Below are 12,746 nucleotides of genomic sequence, written 5' to 3'. Positions count from 1 at the left end.
AACCAATCTCCACACTATAAAATTACTAATATTCCAGACTGCTTTGAGTGTTGCTACCATTATAATTATCAAGACAAGTACAGAAGCTGCTTTGGAAAAGTCCTGTTCAACTTTTACAACTGCTATATAGTTAGAGAAAAAGAATACAGGGGTGCCTCGGTGGGCCAGTTAGTTGAGCATCGGACTTTGGCTCAGGTCCTGATCTCCTGGTCCATGAGTTCGAGTCCTGTGTCCGTCCGGCTCTGTGCTGACAGCTCGGAGCCTGGTGCCTGCTTTGGATTTTGTGTCTCCTTCTCTCTCTGCCCCTCCCCACTCGCATTTTGTGTTTCCCTCTCTCTCTCTCTCAAACATAAACAAACATAAAAAAAAAGAATACAAGTATCTTTCATAAATACTTTAAGAAGCTGCCTTTCGGGGTCTCAAATGCAACTAATAATAGCCATTAGATTTTAAGGAAATCTTCATATAGAAAATAACTTTAAAGTGATGTTACTATTGGGTGCCTGGGTGGCTCAGTTGGTTAAGCGTCCAACTTTGGCTCAGGTCATGATCTCACGGTTCACGGGTTTGGGCCCCATGTCAGGTTCTGTGCTGAGAGCTCAGAGCCTGGAGCCTGCTTGGGATTCTGTGTCTCCCTCTCTCTTTGCCCCTCCCCTGCTCACGCTCTGTCTCTCTCTCTCTCAAAAATAAACATTAAAAAAATTTTTTTTAATGATGTTACTATTAATATTTATAAATAAAAAAATGACAGTATCACACAGTTTTTCCTTTCTTTCCTGTCATGTGTGGTTTGATTTCAGATTGGGCTTTAGTAGTTCTAGTTTCAATCTTTTCCCCCACAATTTTTCCCATTAATGATGACGTGCTCTATATTTGATGACATACCCTACAAACCTATATTATTCACAGAATAGTAGCTTAGCTGGCGAAAAACTTCAAGGTTTTTGCACTTGCCAAGAAGTTAACCTCCTCAGACTCCTAAGGAAAACACACACACACACACACACACACACACTTCACTCACTTTTTAAGCTAAAGGCAGTCAATTGTTTCAAAATGCAACAATAGTACTTTCAGGTCTAGACCTGTAATAAGTCCATCAAAAAAGTACTTGAAAAAGTACAATCTCTCAAAGAAAAATAAGGTACAGAAATGTGCTTAGCTTGTTGAAAAATGAGTACATACTCCAAATAACATCTCATAATTTGAACAGTTTGTTGGCTACAAAATATTCAAACCCTGAAGGTGAGTAATTTGAACGTTTATAGAAACAAATCAGTGGCATAAATACCAATGCTTTCCAATCAAGGACAATTATTTTTGTCATCTTTCCTTATATTTGTACAAAAAGGATATATCTAGAAAAAAGGCTTACTATGCCTCCTGATTTATAGTCCTAAGATTAGAACACATTTTCTGAAAAACATTTAGTGGGATAGGTCATCAAAGGAAATTGTGGAACATACCTTCCTAGAAGTCTTTAACAAGTAGGGATGGTGACCAGAGGTATTAAGGGTGCTGTAACAGGTTTGCTGGCCTTCATAACTCTGTCACCTGGTGTGCAATAGATGACCTACTCTCAATGCCTATCAGTCATTTAACTGCTCTCAATGCCAGTAACCAAAACGGCCACTCCTACAGTAAGTCTGATTCTACAAAATCCCTGATGGTTTCAGAAAGAAAAAAAATCTTTCCAGTCCATTCTTTTTCTGATGGCAGCTTGTCTATGCCACAGAATTTCACACAAGAGCCTTCAAATATGTGCAAATTTATAAGCAAGCAGACAAAAAGATTTTAGCTTCTGAAAATACAACAGACATGGACTATCCTCCCTCGAGGGAGTGGCTTACTTACTCTTCCCTGAAATCAGAAAAAGACTTTAAAATACTAGCAATATCCCAGAATTTTGGAATAGCAAAGAACATTAGATGTTTTGTAGGTAAAAGAAACAATTGTTGAAAGGTCAAGCTCTAAAACCAAACAGCTAGTTAACAGTTCAATACAGAGTCTAGATTTTAGATTCTTGATCCAATGTTCTTTTCATCATAACACACAGCCTCTCCTTAACCTATCAATCTTTGTTAAAATTATCTCTCAATAGCAATAGAAATCTGCAACTAGTTAGCAACTTACAGAAAAGTGTTTCTGATATACTTCAAACCTATACTCAATAAATGATCAACTAAGACTGGCACAGAGCAATTTACCTAGTTTTAGATAGTTTGAAGTATATAGCTACAAACTGATAAAAGAAAATTATTTTGATTCTCAATTATGATTCTACTGTGAAAATATCAATGCTTAGTGGCCAGTTATATCCAGGCACTATGCTAGGTGCCGAAGATAATAGGAATGAACATCCTGTCAAAAAATTTATGCTTAAAAATATCTTTATCATATTGTTTTAAATTTCTATAGTGCTGGTATTTTTTTTAATGTTTGTTTATTTTTGAGAGAGAGAGAGAGAGACAAAGTGTGAGCAGGCCAGGGGTAGAGAGGGAGACATAGAACCTGAAACAGGCTCCAGGCTCTAAGCAATCAGTACAAAGCCTGACTTGGGGCCTGAACTCACAAACTGAGATCATGACCTGAGCTGAAGTTGGGTGCTTAACTGGCTGAGCCACCTGGGTGCCCCTCTCTATGCGAAGTTTGTACGATGCACCTCTCCATTGAGTCTTACTAACTCCTGAGTTAGTATTCAGTTTGGCAAGAGAATTAAGATCAGAGTAGGATGATTCTATCCTGGTACAGCTTTTTCAAATCAAAACACTTGACTTTTTTTACACAAATATTTAAAATATGATGTGTACCAGATAGGTATGGTCTGTAAAAATTCTTACTACATTTTAAAATCCCACCTTTATTTCAAATGGCAATGCTGGCTTTGATACAAAGACTCCTTTGTAACAACTGCAATTATATGCTAAAGGTTACTAAAACTTAATCTAGCAATTTAGATAAATTATCAAGGTAACTACTAGAATACTACAGAAAAAATGAGTACTTAATTGTTGGGCTAAATATGAAAAGTGTTATTCTTGTATTAGATGTAAACTTAAAATAATGATTAGTATGTATACATTCTTCCTTAATAATTTTATGTAATTTTAGGGATCATTTAAATTATCTCATTAATTACATGAGTTACTTAGCAAGCAACATATTAGAGTTCCTATCATCTCAATGCAGAAAAAGAGGCAAAAACTTGACATAATCTGCCTCCTCTCCCCCATACACATACATAAAGCAGCAGTTTGTGGCTGGAATTCAGTCCATTAGTCCTCTAGATCAGAGCTCTATAATCCACCCTAAGAACAGCTTCACCTTAATAAATATTAAACTTGAAAAAGCTCTAAGGTACCACATTTATTACAAATTTACAAATTCTTTAGTGGAACATTTTAACTTTAAACTCCCCAAACTATGTATTTGGGGACAGGGAGAAGAAACACCTAAAAATTCCTTAACCAGGATCAATCAATCAGTTCATAGAAAAAAGGGTTAAATGTGAATAAGATATATAGCTATACAACATTACTGGTATATCTAAGGTCTAATAACCTTTTTTGAATGATGGAAATCTCAAGCCTTCAAGTTGAATCCTCAGACTTCATTCACTATGTGTTGCTTCAAATTTCTTTATGCCCTAACACTTCAGTTTCTTCTCCCCACAGTTTTCAGTTTTTATTATAGAATTTTTCTCCAAAATGGTAATAAAATTCACTTTAAACATAAACTTAAGGGAAAACTCAGGCATGCCAATTCGATTATATAAAAATAAGATCAGTATCAAAAAACTTTAGCAAAGAGATATTAGTACACTGTAAGGTTGCTCTCTATTACCAAATAAATCCTAAGATAACTATATAAAAAACATGGCTCCCAAATAAACAATTTCAGTCTGTTGATATGTGAAATTGCTACTGTGACATCAAGAACAATCTTATCTTCTGGAATTGGCCCTGATCAGAGGTATATTTCCTATATCTCCTAGAAATTACCAAATAATGATTCCTGAGTTTTAAGCTTTGGTGAACAGAGACTTCACCAAAATTGCTGGGTCTTCTTTTTATAAATCACCCTTAGTTTTAATTTGTCCCCTTCTTTTGGAGTGGTCAAGTCTGATTTCACTTATCTTTGTAGATGGTATAAGGTCACCAGACTCTCTCCTCCTTCAAATTATAGATGTATTGATAGTTTAGCATTTGATATCCTGTCATGATTGAAATTTCTAAGCACAATTATTTCCCAAGCTAACACGTGGGTACTTGACAGTCTAACGGGGTTCTAAGAAAATGAAACTAAAAGCCACAGTTGTTTTGGTCCCTAGTCACATCTGTAATGCTAGCACTCAGCAAAGTGGAAAACAGGATTTAATACATAAACTATGTCTTTCTGTTATCTAAGTCCACTCATGAGATCTAACCTCCTAAGGGGAAAGGAAATGAAAATTTATTAAGTACCTAACACAGGACAAAAACTCTTTTAGATCTATATTATCTCATTTAATTCAACAACAACTCTACTGAATAGTAATTACTCCTATTATGCAGATTAGGAAATCTGTCTAAAGTAATCCTGACAGCAACTCTAAGAGCCAGGTATTAAACCAAGGAGCTTCAGATTCCAAAACCAATTATTTTTAGTTTTTTGGTACTCATAAGACTTTAAGGCCAGATCACTGAGTACCATGTAGAGCACCCAGTACAATCTCTCTGTGTTACAGATGAGGAAACAGAAGCCCCAAAAGACTGAGACTTACCCAAGGACACAATGCTTGTAATGAAACGGATTTGAATTCAAGTCTCCTGATTTCCTGGGCAGTTCTGTGCATAATAATAATCCTTATTTTTGTTTGTATGTGTTTGGGGTTGAGTCACACTTGATATAATTCATGTATAATTTATAACGTCTCAACTGTCTCTAAACGAAATTATATGTGTGGCAAGTTCAGGGATAGACACTTTTAGTGACCAAAGATATAAAATGTATTTAGCAGAAGTAAAAACTTAATTGGTGTTCATAAATCATTACATGTTGTAAAAAAATCTGTTGCCAATATATTTACTCAGTTAATAAGTGCCTATTATCTGCTGGCTACTGTGCTTGGCAATAAGAATACAACTGTATATAAAATAGAAAAATTCCCTATCCTTCACATAGAATTTATATCCTGGTAGAGGATACAAATAAACAGTCAATTATAATGCAGTGAGTCAATGCTATGACAGTAGGAATACAAGATGCTATGGGAATAGGAGGCAGGGATACCTAACCCAGACTAGACTTTTAGGAGGAGGAGGTATGAAAGATGAGTAGGAATCAGCTAGTTAAGGCAGAGGTATGGAGTGCGCGAATATTTCAGGAAGAACATTTGCACATGAAAGCAGGGAAAGGTCAACGAAGCTGTGGGAGGAGAAATTAACCTAGAAAGACAAGCAAGGACCAAATCATACAGGTCCTTGGAAACAAGGGCTTTACAATTTTGTATATTAGAATTACCTGGGGAACTTTAAAACAAACAAACAAACCACAGATGTCTAGGCTCCATTTCAAACCAATTAAATCAGAATCTCTGGGAATGAGGCCCTGGCACTGGTAGTTTAAAAAAGCTAACTAGAAGATTCTAATGTATAGTCAAGATTGAAAACCACTTTTAAAGCTATATAAGGAATTAAAAAATATGCTTATTACTGGAAATCATGAAAAAGGTAGTCTTAAGTAATTAACTTTTCTGGACCTTAGTTTGTCTATCAGAAAGCAGGAAGAAGCAAGTTAGAGATAGTCTGATATAGTGAAAGGAGTCAGAAAACATTGGTTTTGTCAATGAATCTGTCACCTGACACCTGTATGACCTTAGATTAAAATGTCACTTCTCAAAGATAGTGATACTGCCTGCCTACAGGACTGCTGTAATTCAAGACAAAACTTAAGAAAACAGCTTAATAAATGGGCTAATAAAATAGAAACTAGAATATTCCAAGATTTATGCTGCCAAAATTGCACAATTTTAAAGGTCATAAATATTTTCACCAAGGATGAAATCTTGTATGATGCTTAAAGAATACATTTCATTCATTTAAAGAATAATGCCTACCTTGGAATTCAAGATATTAAAAAAAAATAAAATAGGGAACTGATCCTTTTAATGCTATTCTAGTTGCTAAAGAGATCAAATGGGATTAAGTTAGCTCTTTTCAAATAAATAGATCAACAGAGCAAATGCCCTTTAATGGTAACAACAAATGTTTAAAACTCCTTTGTTCACCAAAGGGCTCTAATCATGAAAGCTACACATAAAGTAAACTGTCTTAGGAAAAACATTATTATGATCTACCTTATTATACAAGTATTTTATTTATAAATTTAGTGTTTTGTTTTTTTTTTTTAAGGAATACTTCTTTGGGATGGAGAGGATCTTATCCTCACAGGAAGGAAGCTCTGCCTCCAGAAGGACTGTTCCATACACAGAGCCAGGCAGTCACTTGTTCTTTTAGCCTCCCTTTTATACATATCCAGCCCATGAGAATATACACTTTCATGAAGTAATCTTTCAGTTCAAGTACAGTATTGTATCCAATGATATCTCTTTCATGTTATATCTAATTTACTTAAAATTTAAAAACTTTATATATATTAAAACAATTCTGCATTTTCATGTGTGGCTTATTTTGAATTCTTCAAGTAAAACTGACAGAAATGCCTTTCAAACTTTATACTCATAGTTGATAGAATATTAACTTAATATTAATTTACTGTCTTGCTATTTCCCCCATGGAGCTATTACTATTATGATGTGCTATCATTTCTTTCAATCACCTCTTTTGTGATTTTAATAGAAAACCACTCCATTTTACAATGATGAAAATTGCACAAGAAACTTGTGAAAAAAGTTATGGATGAAATTTTAATTTTATCCCAAAACACAGGATGAGAAAACTTAAAAAACGAAACAAACACCAACACACACACACACACACACACACACACACACACACACACCACACACACACACCCCCTACTGGGCCCTCTTCAGATAATTTTGGTTGATGACACTGCAGAACAGTTAATCTGATAATTAAAATTTTCCATACCATGTGATGTTTAGCTAGAGATCTACGCTATCAACCAGAATTCAATACTTCAGTTAAAAAATCTTAAAACTTGAAAACACAGACATATTAACAAATTCTTACACTTGCACTTGCTCTGAGGGCTCCTTAATAAAGACGTAAAGTGTTCTGATCTATCCAAGTTAAATTAGCAACATGGTTAACTTAAGTATTTCCAGGTCTTAACATCACACAATCCATCACACAAGCAAATTTGTAATACCCGAAGAATCTATTTTCTAAGCAGGAAAACATGCAACCAATATTGCCCGCAGTGGTTCAAATGTTGGCCATTGAAATCACCCGACTTGAGTTACCAGGAGTTCATCTACCCAAGTTTTCTGGGGGTTCTCCCAGGCCTCACAAACTGGATTCAAAACATCATCTCACAAACCCATGTCCCGCATGTGCACAAAGTCGCTGGAATGAGGAAGCTTCTCAAAAACGAAATCACAACTCTAATTCATTAAAGAATATGCAGGCTGTTTTCTACAAAGCCCTCTCTTGTCGCGCTCCCCTTATCGTTCATATAACTATGTAAACAGTTCCCCCGTTATTGACATCTAAGAAAACAGTTTTCGATCCCCAATTCTGGGAACAAGCCACCATCACTATTCCTTTAGCATCCTAAAATAAACCCCTCAAGCCGCGGTCAAAACACTGGCGGAACGTCTGGTGTTTACATAGCCCAATCCTGGGCGTACCCTACCTTTCTGAACCACTTAGGAGCTATGAAGCAGACATCGCATAATAGACTTAGTAAAGACACAAATCACGAGACAGTGTCTCAGGTCTATGAATGAAAGATCCAATACGTTTGATTGTCTTGGTTAAAAGGGGGAAAAAAAACAACCTCGGGAGGAAGGGTGGGAGGGGAACTGCGGGGTGGGGGGAGCGGTTTTCCTTCCCTGCCCCAGCCGGGCGATTTAAACTCAGCGTGAGGCAAACACAGGGTCGCCCGGCTGGCGGGGCCGGAGTCCTGGGGCATGACAGCAGCCCCTCTGGAGCAGCTCGCGGCTCCGCCAGGATCCCTCACGCCGCGCTGCTCGCGGCAGCCCGGCCACCCGCGGCGGGGTGGGCGTGCAAGGGTGCGGGGGACCGAGCTACCGCGACCGGGGCGGCGGCCCTTGGGTGCGCTTCCTCAGATTCCAGCCGCCCATCCCCAAAAATGAGAAAGGAAGGAAACGAGGAGCGAGGCGGCGGCCAGGGTGGAAAGGAGAGTAAGCCGCGAGCCCTCGCCTCTGCATCTGGGTGAGGCCAGCGGCAGGCGGGGAAGAGGGAGCGGCGATCGCTGGCGAACTCCGCCGCGGGCCGACGCTGGGAGACGACCCGTGGGTAGCCCCCGCCCAATACGACGGGCGCGCCGGAGAGGCCCCCACACCCACCCCGTTCCCATCCCAGCCGCGCCCGCTCCCAGCCATTCCGCGCTGTACTCACGCTCGGGGCTCCTCCAGGCTCCGCGGCTCTAACCGCATCGGGTCCCAGCCCCGCGGGCGGCGGCGGCGGCGGCGGCGGCGCCGAGGGAGAGGAGAGCGGGCGGCTTGGCCCCCGCCTCCCGGCCCCTCTCCCCCGCCGCTCCGGAGCTGCCCGGCCGGGCCCGAGCCCTGCCTCGCCGGCGGCCCCAGCCCCAGCGGCCGCGGCAGCAGCAGCCCTAGACCTCAGCGGCCGCAGCGGCGGCACCGGAACTGCCGCTTTCTCCTTCTAGCTCCCTCTCCTCTCTAGCCCCCGCCACACACCCCCGCCCCCGTCTCCTTTCTCTGTCACCCTGTTTTTTTTCCTTTTGTTTCCAGAATAAACTTTATTGGTCTCTTTTCCGCTCACATCGTGTAAACAAACAACGAACTCTTCCCCACCCCCTCGACTCCCCCCCTCCTCGGGCAGAGGAGGGTAAGAGCTGAGGAGGGGCTGAGCTTACAATACCCCGGAAGTAGATGTGCAAAGGAGGGAAGTGAAGTTGCGGAGACCTGGAGGGGGCAGTGGGCAAATCGGGTAACAGTGTGCCAGTGCGCCTGCGCCTTGCTTTTCCGCCCGAAGTTCGGGTGTTTTGTGTGGCGGGGGGGGGGGGGGGGGGGGCTCTGGCGCGCGGGTGTTTATGTTCCGTCTTTTGCAGCAGTGGGGATGTTGTGTCATCTTAGGACGGCATATGTGTTGTGTGTCCATTTCTGCGGGCACCAGGCAGGCCTGGGTAGAGAAATAGTGTTAGGATCGAGTGAGTTCATTTACGCTCTTGGAGGAAATGAGATTTCCTCGTGTTTGGGAGCGAGAGAAGGGGCCTCGGTGGCTAACCGCGGCTGTCAGTGACTAACCAGAAGCGGTTATGGATATTAGAAGGCATTTTACAAAGCGTTACTGAGTGTCCTTCTGCCAACATAAAGTTAAGTTGTAGCCCAAATTGGAAGAGAAACTGCTATTGCGCTCTGCAATCCTTTGACTCACTCCGGGGAGACCTTTTGCAATGATTTTTTTTTCAGATTTGAACCAGCTTGTAGGAATAAATTCTGGCTTGAGAAGACGAGTTTTTTTCGCGTAGTGTCCACAGAGACTTCAGAAAAGCCATCTCAGCTATAGATTAAATTGAAGCTTTGTGCTGCGTGCCATAGAAACCCACTCTCCCCACCCCTCCACCCCCACTTTTTTTGAGAGTAAAGAGATCTATTGCTTTTTGAGATCGCTACTGGTAAGGGTCCAGCGTTCTGCGTATTTCTCCCCCTGGTGGTCTTTCATTGTATTGAAAAGGCAAAGGAAAGTGATTGAAAGTCTTCTATACAAGTCCCCAAATATCCGTTTTCCCTTCAATTTTTTAAGTAGAGGACTTGGAAATGACCCGCCCTAGAGATGTTACAGGCAGTTTCATTTGTCATCCAAGAGCCAAAAACTTGACCAATAACCAATTTTTGTTGGAACACCACACGTTCATAATCGTAAATGAGATCCATTCCTTTATGTTGCCCTAGTTTTCATTTGAGTGCGTTTCTTGTTTTCTTTCTTTTCTTAAGCTCTGGTTTCCATCTCACATTCCAAGGGTCTATGTTTCTAAATATTTTTCTTGAATCTGTTTTTTTTCCCCACAGTTTCAGAACATTATGTTTCACCAGAGCAGGGAATTTAAGAGCGGGGCGGGGGAGGGAGGAGAGGGAGGGAGGCGGGAGCAATAACATTGAATCGCTAGTCAAAGTAAACCTTAAGGCAGCACTTCCAAAACTGTGTTTCCAGACAGAGTTCTGTGAGATACTAATAGGTAGTCTTTGCTAGGTATATTTTTCCTTCTAAAATGTATTTTTAAATAAGAAAATGCTAATTACATTATATAATTTTTGTTATGTGATGACAACCCTTTAAGAAATGTGTCATAGCAGAAAATGCCATGCCTGGTATTTGAATGCATGATTATTCACTGTGCAGGAGTAGCATTTTTTCCCACTTCACAGTTGATGCATTTGGTTTATTTGGTGACCATTGATCTATCATGTGTTTTATCTTGCTTTCAAAGGTGTTTGTACTGTTATTCAGTGTATAGAATATGTTAGACATGTATATGACAAAACTCATTGGTCAAGGTCCTGTGGCTGTAGGAAAAATGTTTTATTTTTTAATTAAAAAATGTTTATTTATTTTTGAGAGAGAGAGTGTGTGTGTGAGCAGGGGAGGGGCAGAGAGACAGGGAGAGGGAGAATCCCAAACAGGCTCCACACTCAGCAAGGAGCCCACCTCGGGGCTCAGTTTCACAGCTGTGAGATCATGACTTGAGCCGAAATCAAGAGTCTGATTTTATTATTTGTTTTCTGTTTGCTCCTTATGTTTTTTTCTGTTTTCACTTTCCTGCCTTATTTTGGATTATTTGAATGTTTTTAATTTTCCATTTTAATTTATATATTGTCCTTTTGAACATTCTCTCTCTCTCTCTCTCTCTCTCTCTGTTTTGTATTTGCTCTATGGCTTACAGTATATCACCATAAACTTTTGCAGTCTACTGAGTGTTAATATTATATCACTTCAAGTAAATTTTAGAAAGATACTTTGCAATCATATAGGTCCTTTCCCCCATTCATTGACCTTTATTTCATAGCTGGTATATGTATTTGGGAATCCCATCATTTTTGCTTTCAATAGTTATACATATTTTTTGTATGTATACAATATACATACTATTGTATACAATAGTTATACATAGAGAATTTAAATGGAAAAAAAAGTCTTTTATACTTAGCCATCCATTTCCATTTCTCTTCTTTCATTGCTGAAAATCCATGTTTCCTTTTAGTATAATTTCCCTTTAGCCTGAAGAACTTCCTTTAGCATTTCCTTTAGAGCAGTTCTGCTGGTGACAAATTCTCTTAGTTTCTCTTCATTTGAGGAAGTTTTATTTAGTTTTTGTTCCTGAGGGATATGTTAGCTGGTTATAGAATTCTGGTGTTAACAGGTTTTTTCCCTCTAATATTTTAGAGATGTTGTTCTCTTCTCTTCAGGCTCCACCTGTGGTCATACAAATAGTTTTCCCCCATGTGTACTTTGTTACTTTTCTCTAGATTATTTCCATATTTAACATTTTTTCTTTCATTGGTTTATAACGTGTTTAGGTGGTTTTTTTCTTTGAGTTTATTCTACTTGGGTTTGCTGAGTTCTTTTAAAAAGTTTGTTTTAATGTTTTATTTATTTTTGAGAGCAAGAGAGAGCATGAGCCGGGGAGGGGCAGAGAGAGGGAGGGAGACACAGAATCTGAGACAGGCTCCAGGCTCTGAGCTGTCAACACAGAGCCCTACTTGGGGCCAAACTCACAGACCATGAGATCATGACCTGAGCTGAAGTCGGACACTTAACTGACTGAGCCACCCAACACCCCATGGTTTGCTGAGTTCTTGAACTTGGAAACTTACATGTTTTGCTAAATTTGGGAGGTTTTCAGCAATTATTTCATCAAATATTTTCCTATCTCAATATCTTTCTCCTCTTCTACAAATCCAATGACAAGAAAGTCAGACATTTTGATATTTTCCTACCTGTCTTTAAGGCTCTGTTAATTGTTTTTGATCTTATTTATTTCTCATATTGGAAAATTTCTGCTGATCTGTCTTCCAGTTCACTTAATTTTTGTCTCTTTTATATCCATTTTTGCTACTGAGCCCACCTAGGAAACTTTAAAATTTCAGATGTTGTATTTATCAATTCTTAATTTTCTCACTGGCTCTTTTTTAATGGTTTCTATATCTCTACTAAGAACCAGTGTTTTCCCATTCATTTCAAATTTGTTTGTCTTTACCTCAGAGACTATAGTTAGTAGTATACCTTGCAGGCATTTTTATGAGGCTTAGTGGGAGAAACAGCTCCTAAAGGAAGAATAGCCAATTTTACTTCCTTTAAAAAAAAATCAACATTGCTAAGAAAACAAATTGCACACCTTGATTACAACAGAGAACAATTTTCTTATACTCAATAGCTATGGTTATAATTAAATCTGCAGTTTCTAAAGATATTTGCAGTGCTATTATATAGTCTAAGGTTTTTCACAATACTCTGTTAAAATATTTCTACCTAGGAAATAAGAATATGTGTATTTGTGCTAACCCTGTAGTTAGTCAGACCAGTTGTATGAGAAGAGTAGGACCATGAGGTTCTTTTATTTATTTATTTATTTAT

General features: G+C 39.3%; 1 protein-coding gene across 1 annotated transcript in view; it reads right to left on the bottom strand.

Moving 5' to 3' along the window:
- Positions 1–8,889, bottom strand: part of PIK3CA (phosphatidylinositol-4,5-bisphosphate 3-kinase catalytic subunit alpha) — an 81,610-nt gene extending 72,721 nt beyond the window's left edge. Inside the window, exon 1 of the mRNA XM_086674766.1 lies at positions 8,550–8,889. The gene's annotated coding sequence lies outside the window, so the exon portion shown is untranslated. The remainder of the gene's footprint in view (positions 1–8,549) is intronic.
- Positions 8,890–12,746: the final 3,857 nt, after the last annotated feature.

This window comes from Puma concolor, chromosome C2 (genome assembly GCF_028749965.1).
Source record: "Puma concolor isolate L17-30 chromosome C2, mPumCon1.1.hap2, whole genome shotgun sequence".
Taxonomy (NCBI): domain Eukaryota; kingdom Metazoa; phylum Chordata; class Mammalia; order Carnivora; family Felidae; genus Puma; species Puma concolor.
Note: the sequence above shows the minus strand (reverse complement) of the source record. Positions and strands in the feature narration are given on the sequence as shown.